Source organism: Myxocyprinus asiaticus, chromosome 50, assembly GCF_019703515.2.
Source record: "Myxocyprinus asiaticus isolate MX2 ecotype Aquarium Trade chromosome 50, UBuf_Myxa_2, whole genome shotgun sequence".
NCBI classification, from domain to species: Eukaryota; Metazoa; Chordata; class Actinopteri; order Cypriniformes; family Catostomidae; genus Myxocyprinus; species Myxocyprinus asiaticus.
Window position 1 is genome coordinate 8,400,042 of NC_059393.1, and position 16,316 is coordinate 8,416,357.

The 16,316-nt window shown below is 39.7% G+C and overlaps 1 protein-coding gene across 1 annotated transcript in view; it reads right to left on the reverse strand.

Moving 5' to 3' along the window:
- The window catches only part of LOC127438670 (glutamate receptor-interacting protein 2-like), a 195,109-nt gene that overhangs the window by 161,945 nt on the left and 16,848 nt on the right, over positions 1 to 16,316 (reverse strand). The gene's annotated exons all lie outside the window — the stretch shown is intronic.

Sequence of the window (16,316 nt, forward strand, 5' to 3'; positions counted from 1 at the left end):
TTCCACTCCCTAAAAAAAGAAGGGGGGATTATCCGACTGGGCCGCCAGGTCTAGTCAGGGGGGTGTCCCTCCCAAGGGGAAGACACAGCGAAGACCACACCTCGTCACATGGTCTTTCCAACCATGTGGAGAGTCTTCAAGGTAGATCCTGCCCAATGGGGGAGGAGTTACTACAAACATGGAGACTGGGGCAGAGGGGCTCTGCCCAAGGAAGACGCAGTTTGCCAACAGGGAAACAAATTAGTGGAAGATATATATTGCATGAGGTTAGCCTTACAGGGAACTGCCACATGCGGAGCACCTACCCCAGAACAGGACTCTTAGTTAGCACGTGTACTGGGCCGGCAGCGAATCTCTCCGAAAACTCGACTGCCACAGGGCTCGGAGGAAGTCAACCAGCGAACAAAGTCTGTGAACACTACTGGGAATTAATGGTGCACATCTTCAGCTCAAAGGGAGGTGGAAGGTGCTATGTGCAAGAGATACACCAGGCCGGCTATCCCGGGCTTATCTGCTTGTGTTGCGTGCCACTACCTGGGATGAAACTGGTTCCACCCGGCGGTTGTAGAACCTTGCAAAGGTGTTGGGTGTTGCCCAGCCCACTGCTATGCAAATGTCTGTTAGAGAGGCACCCCTGGCCAGGGCCCAGGAGGCCGCTACACCCCTGGTAGAATGGGCACCTAGCCCTACCGGGGGTGGCACATTCTCGGTGTGATATACCATAGCTATGGCTTCAATGAGCCAGTGGGCGATCCTCTGCTTGGAGACAGCGCTTCCTTTCCGCTGTGCACCAAAGCAGACAAAGAGCTGCTCAGAGATTCTAAAGCTCTGCATGCAATCCAAATAGATGCGTAAAGCGTGCACCAGACACAGCAACGACAGGGCTGGGTCTGCCTCCTCCTGGGGCAGTGCTTGCAGGTTCACCACCTGGTCCCTAAAAGGGGTGGTGGGAACCTTGGGCACATAGCCCAGTCAGGGTCTCAGGATCATGTGAGAGTAACCTGAACTGAACTCCAGGTACGTTTCACTGACAGAGAACGCTTGCAGGTCTCCTACCCTCTTGATGGAAGTGAGCGCAGTCAGGAGGGCAGTCTTCAAGGAGAGTGTCTTAAGCTTGGCTGACTGCAAAGGCTCAAAGGGGGCTCTCTGTAGACCCTGAAGAACTACAGAGAGGTCCCATGAGGGAACGAGGCGTGTTCTGGAGGGATTCAGCCTCCTGGCGCCTCTTATGAACCTGATGATCAGGTCGTGCTTCCCTAAGGACTTACCGTCGACTGCGTCGTGGTGTGCTGCTATGGCGGCAACATACACCTTCAAGGTGGAAGGGGACAGCCTCCCTTCCAACCTCTCCTGCAGAAAGGAAAACACTGATCCATCTGCGCATCTCTGGGGGTCTTCTCGTCAGGAAGAACACCACTTAGAGGACAGATGCCACTTAAAGGCTTACAGGCACCTCGTAGAGGGGGCCCTAGCCTGAGTGATCGTGTCTACCACCACAGGTGGCCAGACATGGAGATTGCAGAGGTCTGGTCGCGGGTGCCAGAGGGTGCCCCGTCCCTGAGAAAGAAGGTCCTTCCTCAGGGGAATTCGCCGTGGGGAGCTGTCGCGAGGAGCGTGAGGTCCGAGAACCACGTCTGCGTGGGCCAGTAGGATGCTACCAGGACGACCTGCTTCTCGTCCTCCCTGACCTTGCACAGGGTCTGTGCAAGTAGGCTCACTGGGGGAAACACATATTTGCGTTGGCCAGGGGGCCAGCTATGTGCCAGTGCGTCTATGCTGAGGGGAGCCTCTGTGAGGGCGTACCAGAGTGGGCAGTGGGAGGATTCTTGGGAGGTGAACAGGTCAAGGCCTCGCCCATCTTGACCAGGTTGAGCCAAAGGTGGCGTGCAAATACCACTCGCCAATTTTCATTGGCCTTTTATCAAAGACCAGAGGTGTCTCAGGCACCCAAGAGTGACCCCTAGTGTCACTACATCGACACAATGTTGAGTGAGTGACAGATAGGGAACACTTCATTAAAATTTTTTGGACACCATTTTGATGATAAAATTGAAATAAACTGTTGATATGGAAATCAGAAAAAAAAAAAAAAAAAAAAAAAAAAAGAAAAGGGGTAACATTATCGGTATATTTCCGAAAAAGGAAGTATCAGTACTCATTCTCTTTCTCAAAAAAAATAAGTAAGTAAATAAATAAATAAAATGGTATTTGGACATCCCTTAAACCTTAAACACAATAAAATGGGTTTAATGGAGCTCTAGAGTACATGACACACTTTTTGAAATGTTGTTTTAATAAAAATCAACCTCTGGGACATTAAACTACCCATACTTATAGATACATCTTTCTATCTTTCTTTCCCCCTCTCTTCTTTATCTCTCTTTCTCATCTTTTACTATTTTCACAAAGAGAAACCTGGTCTCATAGAATCACGTTACTATACCGATATTTTTCAAAAAAGATTTTTACATGTCTCGTTGTACGTATCGTGGCAGTTTCCTGGTGAAATGAACACTAGAGACACTACAACAAATCGGGCTGGGAATTGCCACAGACCTCCCGATTCAATATCACAATGATATTTACATGCCGATTCAATGTGTATTGTGATTTTTTTAAGTATTACAATTATGTGGGTGTTGTGATTTGATGTTTTGATATGTTTAGCTGTTTACCTTTTCTCAGAAGATCGTTTTTGACTGAAATTACAATTGTTTCACCCTGTAGGCTAATACAGAATTTGCAGGTAAAAGGTAGGGATGTGCAAAACTACCAGTTTACAACTAATAATCAACTAGTCGGTGGATTGTCTGAGATACTTGTCAACTAGTCAGTGTTATGGATGTATAATTAGGCTGCAGTATGTCCATGGTACCCAATCAGATGTGTTTCATAGGGACATATGGATGCTAAGCACAACCATTTAATTGGATTACTAATGGATGTTCAACTATCAAATAAGCTAAATAACTGTAACCTCTAATCCCACAAAACTATTAGTAAGTAAGAAATGTAAGAAACACCAAAAGCTCCAATAGAGAGCGGCACATCCCGGACACAGATGACGTGCTTCAAGTAACCGAAGCTCATGACTCAGGGCGATCCTTGCTGTGCATTCAAAAGTGCACAGCTGTTAGATTATAAATATTGCTGGGGCACAAAATGAAGTTTACAGCATCCAACAGTTTGATGAGTCTTTTTACTGCTAAACTATTAATTAAAGCATTGTCAGACAGAATGTGCAGAATGATTCCTGACAAATACTCTCCACAGCAAACCTGTGGAGTATGCATAGTAACAGGAACATTATCCAAAGCAGAGGATTTGATGTCCGACAATGAACAAGCAGCGCTTTTGATGGTGCTTTGATGGCTGCGACAGTGGTGCAATAATGGACTGATCGTAAAGAATTAAAGAGAAGAAACTTGAAGAAACTTGTTGAACTCTGCACAAATATGGCTTCCTTTATTTATCTATAAATCAATTGTATTAGCATAAAGCTAAAAGCGTAATTTTTATTTTTAAATGTAAAAAAAAAAAAAAAAAAAAAATGCATCAAGGAGAAGATTTTAAAATTGTTTGTCTCAAGAACTGCGATTTGTAAGAGAATACATTTTTTGCCCCCAAACAAATCACTAGTAAAACGGCAGATAATCAGTTCATAATCACTTACTTTTACCCTGTTCCTAACACAATGCTTATGACATCTAAACACTTAGCGCATTACTTGTTAGTCAAAAAATCTTTTGTGTTCTGCAGAAGAAATAAGGTCATACACACTGGGATGGCATGAGGGTGAGCAAATGAGAGATGAGAAATTTCAAATGAGAGAAATTAAATTTTTGGGTGAACTATTCCTTTAAAAACCTCAGACTATTTTATAATCCATTTGGCTAGACAATCAACTAACTTTGAAGCCATTTTCAGACATTTTTAGTGTTATCGTAGTTACTCCCTTTTGTCTTTGCAGTGCAGTATAGTTTAAAAGAATAGTTCAAGTCCTGGAACTCAACAGATGCTGCATCATTTCTGTAATGAGAATGACAGTTTATCCCTGACCTCTGTAGTCAGGATGCAGCTGTAGGAGGACTGTTGTGCTTCTGTATCTCTTGTCTCAGTGCTGAGGCTATCAGCTATCAGACTTAATGGAGTGAGTCTGTTGAGTAATGATACGGCAGAGCCAGGGTGAACATCGGCTTACACGTGTTTATCGGCTGCCTCATTGGTGAAAGCCTTCACTTCCTGTTCTCTAGTTCATTTATTCATTAGCTCACTCATTTAATAATTTGTTCCTTTATTCATACACACAGGCTTGGATCGGTTCTCCTCTGAATCCAAACTTTGCTGACGTAAAGTCACATAGACTATTGGATTATCCACTTTGAAGTCCGTACCACTGTCTTAACAAAAGGACACATTGTGGTTGAAAATGGAGAGCTCTTGAGCACCATTATGATGCATCAAATGACCAATGGGACACCCTACGGTCTTTTTGGCTCGAGTGAAGGCCGCAAGACCAGACATATAGTGTAATATAGCATAGCATAGTGGGCTATAGTATAGTATAGAAGTTTATGCTATAATCTAGTATAGTAGGCATTATCATAGTATAGTATAGCATAGAGGGCTATATTTTCTTATAGTATAGCAGGCTACAGTATAGTACAGTAGGCTATAGTATGGTAAAACATTGTACAGTAGACTCTATTATAGTTTAGAAGGCTGTAGTATAATACTGTATAGTGTAGTGTATAGAATAGCATAGCATAGCATAGCATAGCATAGTATAGTATAGTACAGTATAGTACAGTACAGTATTGTATTGTATTGTATAGTATAATAAGCTGTAGTACAAACATATATAGTTTAGTATAGTATAATATGCCATAGTATAGTATAGAAGGCAATAGCATGATATAGTAGAGTATAGTGTAGTATAGCATAGCAAAGAAGGCTATAGTACAGTATATTATTGCACAGTATAGTATAAAATGCTATAGTACAATAGGCTATAATATAGTGTAGTATAGAAAAGTATAGTATAGAGTAGTAGGCTTAATGTGATATGCTGTAGAAGGCTGTTATATAGTATAGTACAGTACAGTACAGTACAGTATAAAAAGGCTACAGTATGATTGTGGTGAGCAGGGCGGAGCCGAGCGGCGTCTGGGCAGAGCAAGGCTGGGAAGATAAGTGGCAAATGACTTTCACCTGCGTGCCACACTGGTCTCGCCATTCCAGCGAGGGGCAGCGGGAGTACTTAAGGAGAAGAGATAGCGGCAGACGGGAAAGAGAGATGCATGAAGCTGTTTGTGTGTATCTGCGTGTTAGTGTGGTGTTTCTGAAAAGCAAACCTTATTGTCTGCGACTGAAAAGTACAACAATAAATGTCTATATGTTTTGTCAAGCCGGCCCCAGCATTCTCCTTTCCACGAACTGTTACACTGGTGCTGAAACCTGGGAAGGAAGGATGCGCCGTCCAAGGAGTCCTCGCCGCTGACTGGGGATCGCGACGCCGAGTGAGTGTTCAATCCGGTGGCGCTGGAGCCCCGCGTCAACCGCCAACCAGAAGGAACAGCTAAGGGGTCCAGTGCCATCACCCGGCATCGTGGACCACTCAATGGCGTATCTGGGGTCGGCGAGCTCCTCTCTCTCTCTTCTCTCTCCCCTCTCTGCTTTCTCTCTCCCTTTTGCTATTCCCGCTCCCCCCACCCCCTTCCCTTTCTCCTCTCTTTCGTCCTGTTCCCCCTCCCAGGCATGCACAAGTTGGATCCGGAGACCGGTGTGACCCATCGATGCTCCCTCCCAAGAAATGGGGGGGGAGTAGGTCACAGGCCGGAGAAATCCCCGACCTGAGTTCGGCAATTGGGGTATGTGGTGAGCAGGGCAGAGCCGAGTGGCATCTGAGCAGAGCGAGGCCGGGAAGATAAGTGGTGAATGACTTTCACCTGCATGCCAGACTGGTCTGTCGTTCCAGCGAGGGGCGGCGGGAGTACTTAATGAGAAGAGATAGTGGCAGACGGGAGAGAGAGATGCGTGAAGCTGTTTGTGTGTATCTGCATGTCAGTGTGGTGTTGCTGAAAAGCAAACCTTTTGTGTACTGCTGAAAAGCGGCCTTATTTTGTGCGACTCAAAAGTGCAACAATAAATGTCAATGTGTTTTGTCAAGTTGGCACCAGCATCCTGCTTTCTACGAACTGTTACAATGATATAGTGTAGTATTGTTAATACAATACTAGCATTAAATACTATGCTTTAAACAAGAAAAAAAAAATTGTTAATGGGGTAAAAAAAATTAAAAAATCCTAATTCAAGACATATCATCTGCAAACAAGTTTTACTAACTTGTGCAAATTTTCTTCTCTGGTAAATGTATCTTGTTTTTAAAATGTTTAGGTTCAAGGTAAACCGTGTGATTAATCCTAAGGAATTTAAGAGAACAGAAAGAAAAGGAAATAGGAAGGGACATTAAAAGATGAAGAAAGAAAGGATAAAATGAGAGAAGCTCGACCTCAACCACCCCCATCATAACATCACGTTGCCGCCCATTCAGACTGTTTGTTCACGGTGTTGGCTGGTTTATTGAACTCCCTGACAAACAGTCAACATCAGAACTGAGATCAGTCATGAACAAGAGCTGGATGGCTTAAACTGTGGGTGAATCATGCCTCTTTGATCCAAGCTTATGGCTACTAACACCATGCCGCACGACAAAAGAGTCTGGCAAGAATATGTTTCTCAAAAACAGAAGGGCAAATGGAGAAAGAAACCTGGTGCCTAGAGGAAGATCCCAGTGTTTTATAATGACATTTGTTTGAAAAGATTATTCTTTTGCTTGGAAAATAGTACGGTAGACAGCAGATAGTTCAAATGATTGAGAAGATAAAATGAGTCAGAGTCTTTCTATCAAATAAAGTACCAAAATGCTATATTTTTTTGGCAGGAATGAAGATGAAGAAACAAGTGTGGGAAAGAAAAACATATCTAAGTTGTAGAAAAATGTTACACCGTTGAAGACTTTGAAAATACAGATGTCAAAATGTTTTTTGTAAAAGCAATACTTTGAGGCTGGATCACAAGGAATATGAGACAGCTAGTTTAAGAAGCACAAAAAAGTTGTGTCTTCATCTGTTCAAGCCCATTCTAGGAGCCGATAGGTTCTTCTTGTCTAACTTCTGATTTAACATTGAAACACAGTGCCCGCAAGTGGGCAGGTAAAGGTGCCAGAAGCCACATACACACTACAGCTAAATAAGTTTGTCAATACTCATCTGAGTGATAAATCCCATTCTGTACACTCAGTATAGTTATTGAGGAGATTGACAAACCCAATCATGTTTAAAACAGTTCAGTTCAAAACAATAAGTGTGGCACAACTTCAACACTGCCCACACCTCTACAAACAATAGACATGCCTACAGTTAAGTAAGGTGATGGTTACATCATGGTCTTTCTATGACTGGAAACTGGATGTGTTGTGCAAAATACAGAGAAATGCTGCAACAGAACCTTGACTTATGACTTCAAATTTATTATTTTGTAAGCCACTTTCCAGGTCACTCCACCACAAAATAATCACAGCACTGATGGGAATTGACTGAGAGACATGAAACGGATACCTAAGGGCCACTATAATCAAATTTCCTTTAATATATCTACTTAGATTTTGTCTTCAGATATAAAGGAGATGAACTCTATGTACAGGACTGATTTGTATTTACTTATTTTTTTATTGCAGTAAAAGTTCAGGAAATAAATAAGTTCATACAGTTGCTTTGAGACAGACTGCATACTGATGTGACAATGTAAACTTCAAAACCTCAAAACCGCTAGAAAAAAGGTGATTAACAAGAACTGCTACACAACAAGCCAAATGAAAAAGGACATTTAATTTACACACTCTTGTCATCTTTTCATACAGTTCTGTATGATTGTGCCTGAATCTTTGTGCCATTTCATTTAGGAGTCAAAATGACAGCAGATTTAGTTTTATTATAATTTATTTTTTACTAGCAGGATTCTGTGATCCAGTTTCTGTCTTCTCACACTTCCTGCGGCTCACACTTATCACACAGGGAACAAACTGTGTGTGGCGGAACAAAGCCACTCTGTGATAAACCATAAAACTTTGGAAACTAGCAACTGTGCAGGTTTTTAGCTGAGTAAAAAATGTTCACAGTAAGAAGGTCTCATTTTTGATTTTGTCACTTCGTTCTTTAAAAATTAGACAGCTAATGTATAAAATGAAAAGTGTATTCACCTATTTATGTATTCACCTGGTGAAATTACAACATTTTTAATAGTAGTCACTTTAAATAGTGCAACAGAATGGCTCTGGAAGTTTATAGTATAGTATAGTATAGTATAGTATAGTATAGTATAGTATAGTATAGTATAGTATAATAATATATACTGTACAGTATTAGGCTAAAGTATAGTATAGCATAGAAGGCTATAGTATAGCATTGTATAGTAGGCCATAGTATTGTATAGTATAATATAAAAGACTGTACTGTAATATAGTATAGTAGGCTATATTATGGTATAGTTTAGCGTAGCATGAAGGCTATAGTATAATACTGTAGGCTATAGTATACATATAGTATAGTGTGCTATAGGATAGTACAGAAGGCTGTAGTATGATAGAGTATAGTGATGTATAGTGACCGCCCCGCCCCAGGTGCCGCTCAAGATGGGTCCCCAAGACGATCCAGAGGCCTTCCTGGAGCTCTTTGAGTGGACGGCGGGGGCATGCATTTGGCCAATCACCCAGTGTGTGGTCCGCTTGATTCCACTACTGTCCGGGGAGGACAAACTCATGGCGCAGCAGTTACCAGCGGAGAACCTCTTGGTGTATGCGGACTTCCTGCAATGGGTTGGCCGGACCCCAGAGCAACAGCGCCAACGCTTCCGCGTGCTGACCCTTGGTGAGCATGGCCACTCGTTTGCCTTCGCCCAGCAGCTCCGGGATGCCTGCCAGAGGTGGTTGCTGGCTGAGCAACGCATCATCAGGACTGTGATTGATCTGGTGGTACTGGAGCAGTTTAGTGCACAATTGGAAGAATTGTGCAGTTGGACGGGTGGAAGTACGGTATCTGGGGTTCCACTTGGGCCACGGGCAGGTACGTCCCCAAATTGATAAGACTGCAGTGGTTGTGGCCTGCCTGAGTCCCAAGACCAAAAAGGAGGTGAGACAGTTCCTGGAGCTGGCTGGCTACTATAGAAGGTTTGTGCCTAATTATTCGGATGCCACCAGCCCGCTGACTGATCTCACTAGAAAGTGAGCCCCAGACCTGGTCCAGTAGATGGAGCCCTGCTAACAGGCTTTTATGCAGTTGAAAGCTGTGCTTTGTGGCGGGCCAATATTACATTCTCCTGATCTTTCACAACATTTTGTTTTACAGACCGACACGTCGGACAGGGGGTTGGGAGCCGTGTTGTCCCAGGTGGTCGAGGGGGAGGAGTGCCTGGTGCTCCATTGAGAGTGTCTGAGAGACACACGAAGCAGAGTGCTCTGTGTTACCCATGACATGCTGAAAAGCGAATTTGTGTTAAAAAAGAAATATGCTTTTGAGTTGGATCTCGCCGTCTCCCACTTCCTCCTTGCAGAGAGTTAAAGAATTTGTCACAATAGTATAATAGGCTATTGTAGAATATAGTATTGTATCCTTGTGCGACCCACTGTGTCCTTCTACAAAGACTATTTGTTTTGTTTTCGCTATACGCTATGCATAATTTGATTTCATTTAAACCAACTGATCTCAGTTCAGGACACTCTGAGCTGTCAATAAAGGGTTAAACTTTTTACTCACCGAGTCATGTGACAAAACAACATGGTGCCGATCTCAGTGGAGTTTGTCTTTGAAAGAAACGCAAACAAAACTACATCTGGCAAGAAACCTAATTACGTTTTTACATTGAAACATGTTTGAGTCAAAAGATAGTTTCATCCAATATGCCATTTTGAAAATATGAGCAATTTATCGCGAAACGGCAAGCTGTTAAACACAATGACCACGGACGTGGACTATATGGCTATTTTCGCTTATGAAATCTTATATTCACTGTCCATTATCACATTGAGAATTAATGGGTTTATCCAAAAGCTGAAAAATTTTGCTTTCAGTACTATGTGTCCATCCAAGGATTTTTTGCGAAAAAGTTTTAGCGCATCTAAATAAAGATGATGGAAAAGCAAATTATCTGTCAAATTTCACAGGTGTCGACATAGGATTCATGCTATAACTTACGGAAAAATATTATATCTACACGTCAATTGTCGTGAAATGCTGGTTTGGAAACAGTTTTTGTCGAGAAAAGTGGCATTAACGCAAAAATGTAGTGTCACATGACAGAATTTACATCACATTTTTCCAGCATAATGGACAGGCACACTAGAGTTTTCCTCAATTTCTTTAAAAGATACATTACCTTTATTCTTAATGGAAGATTTTCCAGACTTTTTATGAACTTAATAGATTCATAAAAAAGCCGAGCCAGTAAAGATTACGGCATGTTTTACCAAAAGCCCAGTAAAAAAATAAAATAAAACATTTATATTAATCAAGTGCGATTGACAACATGTTGGTAAAGAAAAAGAAAAACGTGAATTTGCACTGTCCAGCCTGTGAGCCTTATTTATGGTTGTTTAAGTTCTCAGAGTGTCTGAAGAGGATGTCGGCCAATGAGAAGACGCACTTCTTTTTTATTGTGATTGCAATAACAGACACAAGTTTTCAGAACAGAAAAAAACAAAAAGAGAAATAAAATTCAGCACCAAGGGGATTAAACAAAAGTACCAAAATAATTAGGCTAATATACAGATGAAAAATACATAAAAGAAAAGGAATATGAAGGGAGTAATTAACTTAAATGAAGAAAAAATTAATCATAATAATTGTACAGATATAGATAAAGTAATAAAAAACAGAGCTATATGGGGTCATATTATACCAAAAGTTATATAAAGACACCAAAATTCGTTCACACATTCCAAGTTTGGATTTTTTATTTTTAATTATTATTTATTTATTTTATATATATTATTTTTTTTAATGTAAATTCCAACATCTCTTTGAAAAAATGACTGCCGATTACGCTGGCTGTTATGTTTGGACTAATGCAGTGTTTCTCAAGCCTTTCCTGCTATCAAGTGTTTATTTACACGTCAAAGAAAAAGAAAGTAGTGTGCTTTTTTAGGGTTTTTATTTTAGAAAAATTAGAAAAGAACACAAGCAAAAAATTTTGTGATTTGAGCAAAGTGAAGAGGAGTGCTGATAGTTTTTATGTGTTGTTTGGACACCGCAGCCCCGGACATTTTTTCTGGATTGTCCATATTTTTAATTCAGGAGTTTAAGGATTACAGGCTCACTAATGCCACTGGTTCTGTTGTATTTTTCCAAGTATTCCAATCAGTTTCTTCTAATAATCCCAGATGCAGATGAGCTACTTTTCCAATTCTATGTCATCTTCTGATATTTTCTACTGTTGCAATTATGTGAAATTAAACAGTAAGTTGGCCAGTTTCAATAAAATGTCCCTATTCTCTGCATTTTACACAAATGTGGCAACATCTGGGACACGAAAGGTCGGCTACAATTTGCGATATATACAAATTTCTGTATGGAAACGGCATATGAGGACATAATGTTTTAGGAAAACTATTTGCTCTTTTTTTTGGCATGTTTATTAGAGGCTACTAGTTACAAATCAAAAGGGGAAAATGAAAAATGCACACAGCAGTCACGCTCAGGTCTCAGGAGGGAATAGTATAGAAGACTGTAGTAAAATATAGTATAGTATTATAGGCTAAAGTATAGTTTAGTAGTCTTAGTATAAAACAGATGGCAATAACACAGTATATAGTATAGTACAGTATGCTTTAATATAATATAGTGTAGTATAGAAGACTATAGTATAGTATAGTATAGTATAGTATAGTATAGTATAGTATAGTGTTTTACATTACATACCTTCTTGGTGTAAAAGGCAATGATCCTGTGCATTTATGGAAAAATAGCTGCCCATGTGTCTATACATGGTAGATTAAGCTCGGTCATGCTCATTGTATATTAGCACCAAAACTAAGCCCCAAACAACACCATAGCCAGATAAATTTACAGTTTCATAATTCTGTGGAAATGCACCAAGAAAAAATTCTGCAGAATATGATTATTCAAACTGAGATTAATTAAATACAGCGAACATTTCATTATCTCAGTTCTGTTCATATAAAGAGAACTCAACGCCATGAATATACAAAATAATTGTTGCAATTAGTGAATAAAAGCTAAAGAGAGAAGAAAAGAGTGGGGGAAAAACATGTTCTCTGACCTAATTTAATCTCCACACAAGCTGGATATGACTGGTTTAGATTAAATTAAGTCAAGTACTTGCAAATGAAGATGTAATCATGGTTGGTAAAGGATGACACATACTTAGCATATTTATCTACCCATTTTTAGCTGTCTGACCTCAGACACAACTAAGGTAGAACGGTCCCTTGAGGCTTCTCTTCACACCACAGTGTGCAAAGCCACGGCTGAGCCCATAGTGAAGAAAAATGACAAAGGAGAGATCTCCTTAATATCTCAATTGTTTCCCCTAGACAGTAATGAGATTAATTGTAGATCTTAGTTCATTTGATCAGGTTTTAGGACTATACTAGCAAAGCTAAAAGCCACTAAATACCAATTTTTGATTTCATGGGGTCTTTAAGTCACCTTAAATATGAAAAAGCAACCTCTGAGCAAAAACATTTTCTTTAGTAAAGTGCTAAGAGTTTTAAGGAGAACAATCTTGCCTCAGGTTAAATCTCATCCAAACCTCCTTTACCTGTAACATAAATCAAATATAAAGCACATTAATATAAAAGAGGATTACCTATTTCCTACACTTCCAAATTCCAGCTAGCAGTCATCATTCCATATTTGCTGTGAAATCAAATTTGTTCAGATTCCCCACAAATCTTTCAGACACCCTCACCATTCCCATGATGCCTCAGAAACCTGCTGGTTGTTTCTTTATATTTTCTGAAAGAAGTAGGTGAATGTTCTTAGTGATATGGATGAGGTGACATGTGAAAAGATGAGTACAGCAGGGGGACAGAAGAAATCTATGGCAGATGCAGCTGGTGTTTTCTTTCTGTATGTCTAGCACCAATAAAATATTCAGGATCCAGTGTGGGGTGCGATATAATTTATATATAGTGTGTGTTTTTGTGGCTCTATGACAATGAAAACAGTTATGGCCCTACAGTTCGAAAGAACGAAACCATATTGAAACGAATGTAAATATTATTAATACTAATTAAACACACAAATAATGACTAGTATTATTAGTGACTGTATCGGCACGCACTTCACTTCTACTTCTAAAAATGTAATTAATTTATTGAAACACGAAGAAATGAAACCAAAAATATTTCTAAATTCAAATTAAATTACAAATGAAATGAAAATATAATCAAAATAGCGGTAAAATGGTAAAAAAAATATATATATACTAAATTCAAAATTTTACCCTCTCCAACTTCTTCCACCGGCACTTTTTGCAGTGACTTAAAAATTACTCAACAGGTGGAAAAATACCCATACAAATTATATCATATATACAATTGTAAATATAACCATAATAATAATAATTGAAAAATAAACCATGACCTATAGATAGTTTAACACAAATCTCAAAAAATGTTGTTTCATATAATGACCATTGTCAGGGACATAATTTGATGTTCCACTATATTTCCAGGGTTTTCCCAACGCTACATAAGAGAGAAAGGACAATTTAGGTGAGCGTATTTGATTACTCCCTCGGCTCCACTGCTGCATTCGCAAAACAATGTGACAAATGCAGAGTTTTGAGATGCTACAACGCTATTCGTCGGAAAATGTACCTAGTTACTGGAAAAGTTGCACTATTGTGAAAATAGCTGAACTACTGTACTGTCACGCTACTGAAAAATGTAGTTACAAATTTTAGTAGCCTGGCTACTTTGTTTACTCCCAACAATGGTTTTCTAAAATCTGCCTGAAAACAGTAATATCTTTTGCAATTCCATGTAGTGACACTCATTATTAGATAATTAAATAGTTAAGATTTATATAAACATGTCGACAGTTTAACTCACTTTTGATTTAACGGTGTACTGTTTGAAATAACTTCGCTAAGCAAGATGTTCTTCAAACTTTTGCAGAAAGAGAAAACTGACAATAAAAGATGACAGTTTACCATAATTCCCACTGTAGCAATGTTGAGAATGCAACACTTACTTGCGTTCTGAAACCGGGTTTGCGTAGTTTGAAGTAGTTGCATTCATGTACTTGCACTGAGTACATTTCAGGCCTTCGAGACAATTGAGAAGACCCAACTGCTGCAAGTTAGCAGCAAAAATCTTTGATATATATTATTTTGGGGCTTATTCCCTAAAGACAGATTGAATACAATATATTTTAAAAGGAAATTAATTGCATTAATGACCAACATTTTTTTATTAATTAATTAATATTATAAAAATCACTAAATTGATTACAATTACTTATTATAATCTCTTGATAGCCCCAATTCTTACATAAACAAAAACAGTTGATTTTAAATAGCATCAGAAATGTAAAATCAAACCCCTAAACATACAGACTGTACACAGTGAATGAATTCAAAGTCTCAATTATGTCTTTATAGAGATACAAGACTATCCAGATCTCTTGCAGCTTTCTTTTTGAAAGGTCAGAGAACAGTGGGAGTCACGTGGTGCCATGCGAGGGTCGGATGTGTGAATGGCGAGCTCTGTGCACTTTGCTAGTTTTTCATTCTTTTTGTGTCATAAACCGGTGAGATTCAATACACTCTGTTTCATTACTGTTCTATGAAGACAATATGTCAAAGAATTCAAAATCCTCGGGCTCTGGAGACATTAAAAGACACTTACGTGCTCAAGCTGATACCCCTGACAAGGCCGCAGACAAGGGACTCAGGAATTGACCCGACTGAAATACAGATATAATACTATTTTGTCATGGAAGGTGGAGTTTTGGTTATTCAGGGCAAGACAGTCATACTTTGAGTCGTGGGACAAAACAGGGAAGCTTTTGGCTAGATACATAAAGCAGAGAGAGTCTTTTTCTACCATTCCTTCAGTGAAATCTGCAGCTGGTGAATTATTTACCTCGGCCATTGATATTAATAATGCTTTTAAAGAATATTATCTTGATCTTTATAATTCCACGTCTTCCTCTACTGATGAAGATATTAGGAAATTTATGGAACCATTAGAACTTCCTAAACTGATGATTGAGCAAAAAAATTATCTTGATTCTGAGATAACCTTGGGAGGAGCTTGACGAGGTTATTAAGGCCTTGCCTACAGACAAGGTTCCGGGGCCAGATGGCTTTGCCGCTGAATTTTTTAGATCTCATGCTACAGATATGGCTCCACTTTTGTTAGAAGTTTATATGGAATCATTAAAGAATGGAAAGCTTCCGCCAACCATGACGCAAGCCCGGATTAGTCTGATTCTTAAAAAGGACAAAGATCCAAGCGAGTGTAGGAATTACCGACCAACCCAGCTAGACGTAAAAATATTGTCAACATTTCTGGCTAACCGATTAAGTAAAGTTATGACATCTCTTATACATTTAGATCAGGTGGGGGCCGCAGGTCTTCTGATAACATTAGGCGTTCCATCAATATCATATGGTCAGTGGCGAATGATCAGACTCTGGTTACTGCCATCTCACTTGACGCTGAAAAGGCATTTGATATTGTAGAATAGGATTATCTTTTCAAGATTTTGGAAATATATGGGAAAACTTTTATTGGATGGATTAAGTTACTTTATAGACACCCGGTAGTGGCGGTACAAACGAATTAATTAATTTCAGATTATTTTACTCTGGATGGGGCACCCGGCAGGGTTGCCCTCTTTCCCCATTATAGTTCTGTCTTGCCCTGGAACCATTAGCAGCCGCGATAAGAAGGGAAGATGATATTCCAGGGGTGGTGGCGGGAGGAATAGCGCATTACTTTTGCTTTACGCGAATTATATTTTATTATTTGTCTCCGACCCTACTAGACCTATGCCTTGCCTCCACAGAATTATTAATTCCTTTTCTAAGTTCTCAGGATACAGAGTCAATTGGCCTAAATCTGAAGCTTTGTCTCTGACAGTGTACTGCCCATTAACAGCTTTCCAGCCGGGCACCTTCCAGTGGCCCAAACAGGGCATTAAGTATTTGGACATTTTATTCTGAGCAAATTTGTCTGATTTATTTAGAGTTCATTTTGACCCCTTAATAAAATGGTTTTCGAGCGATGT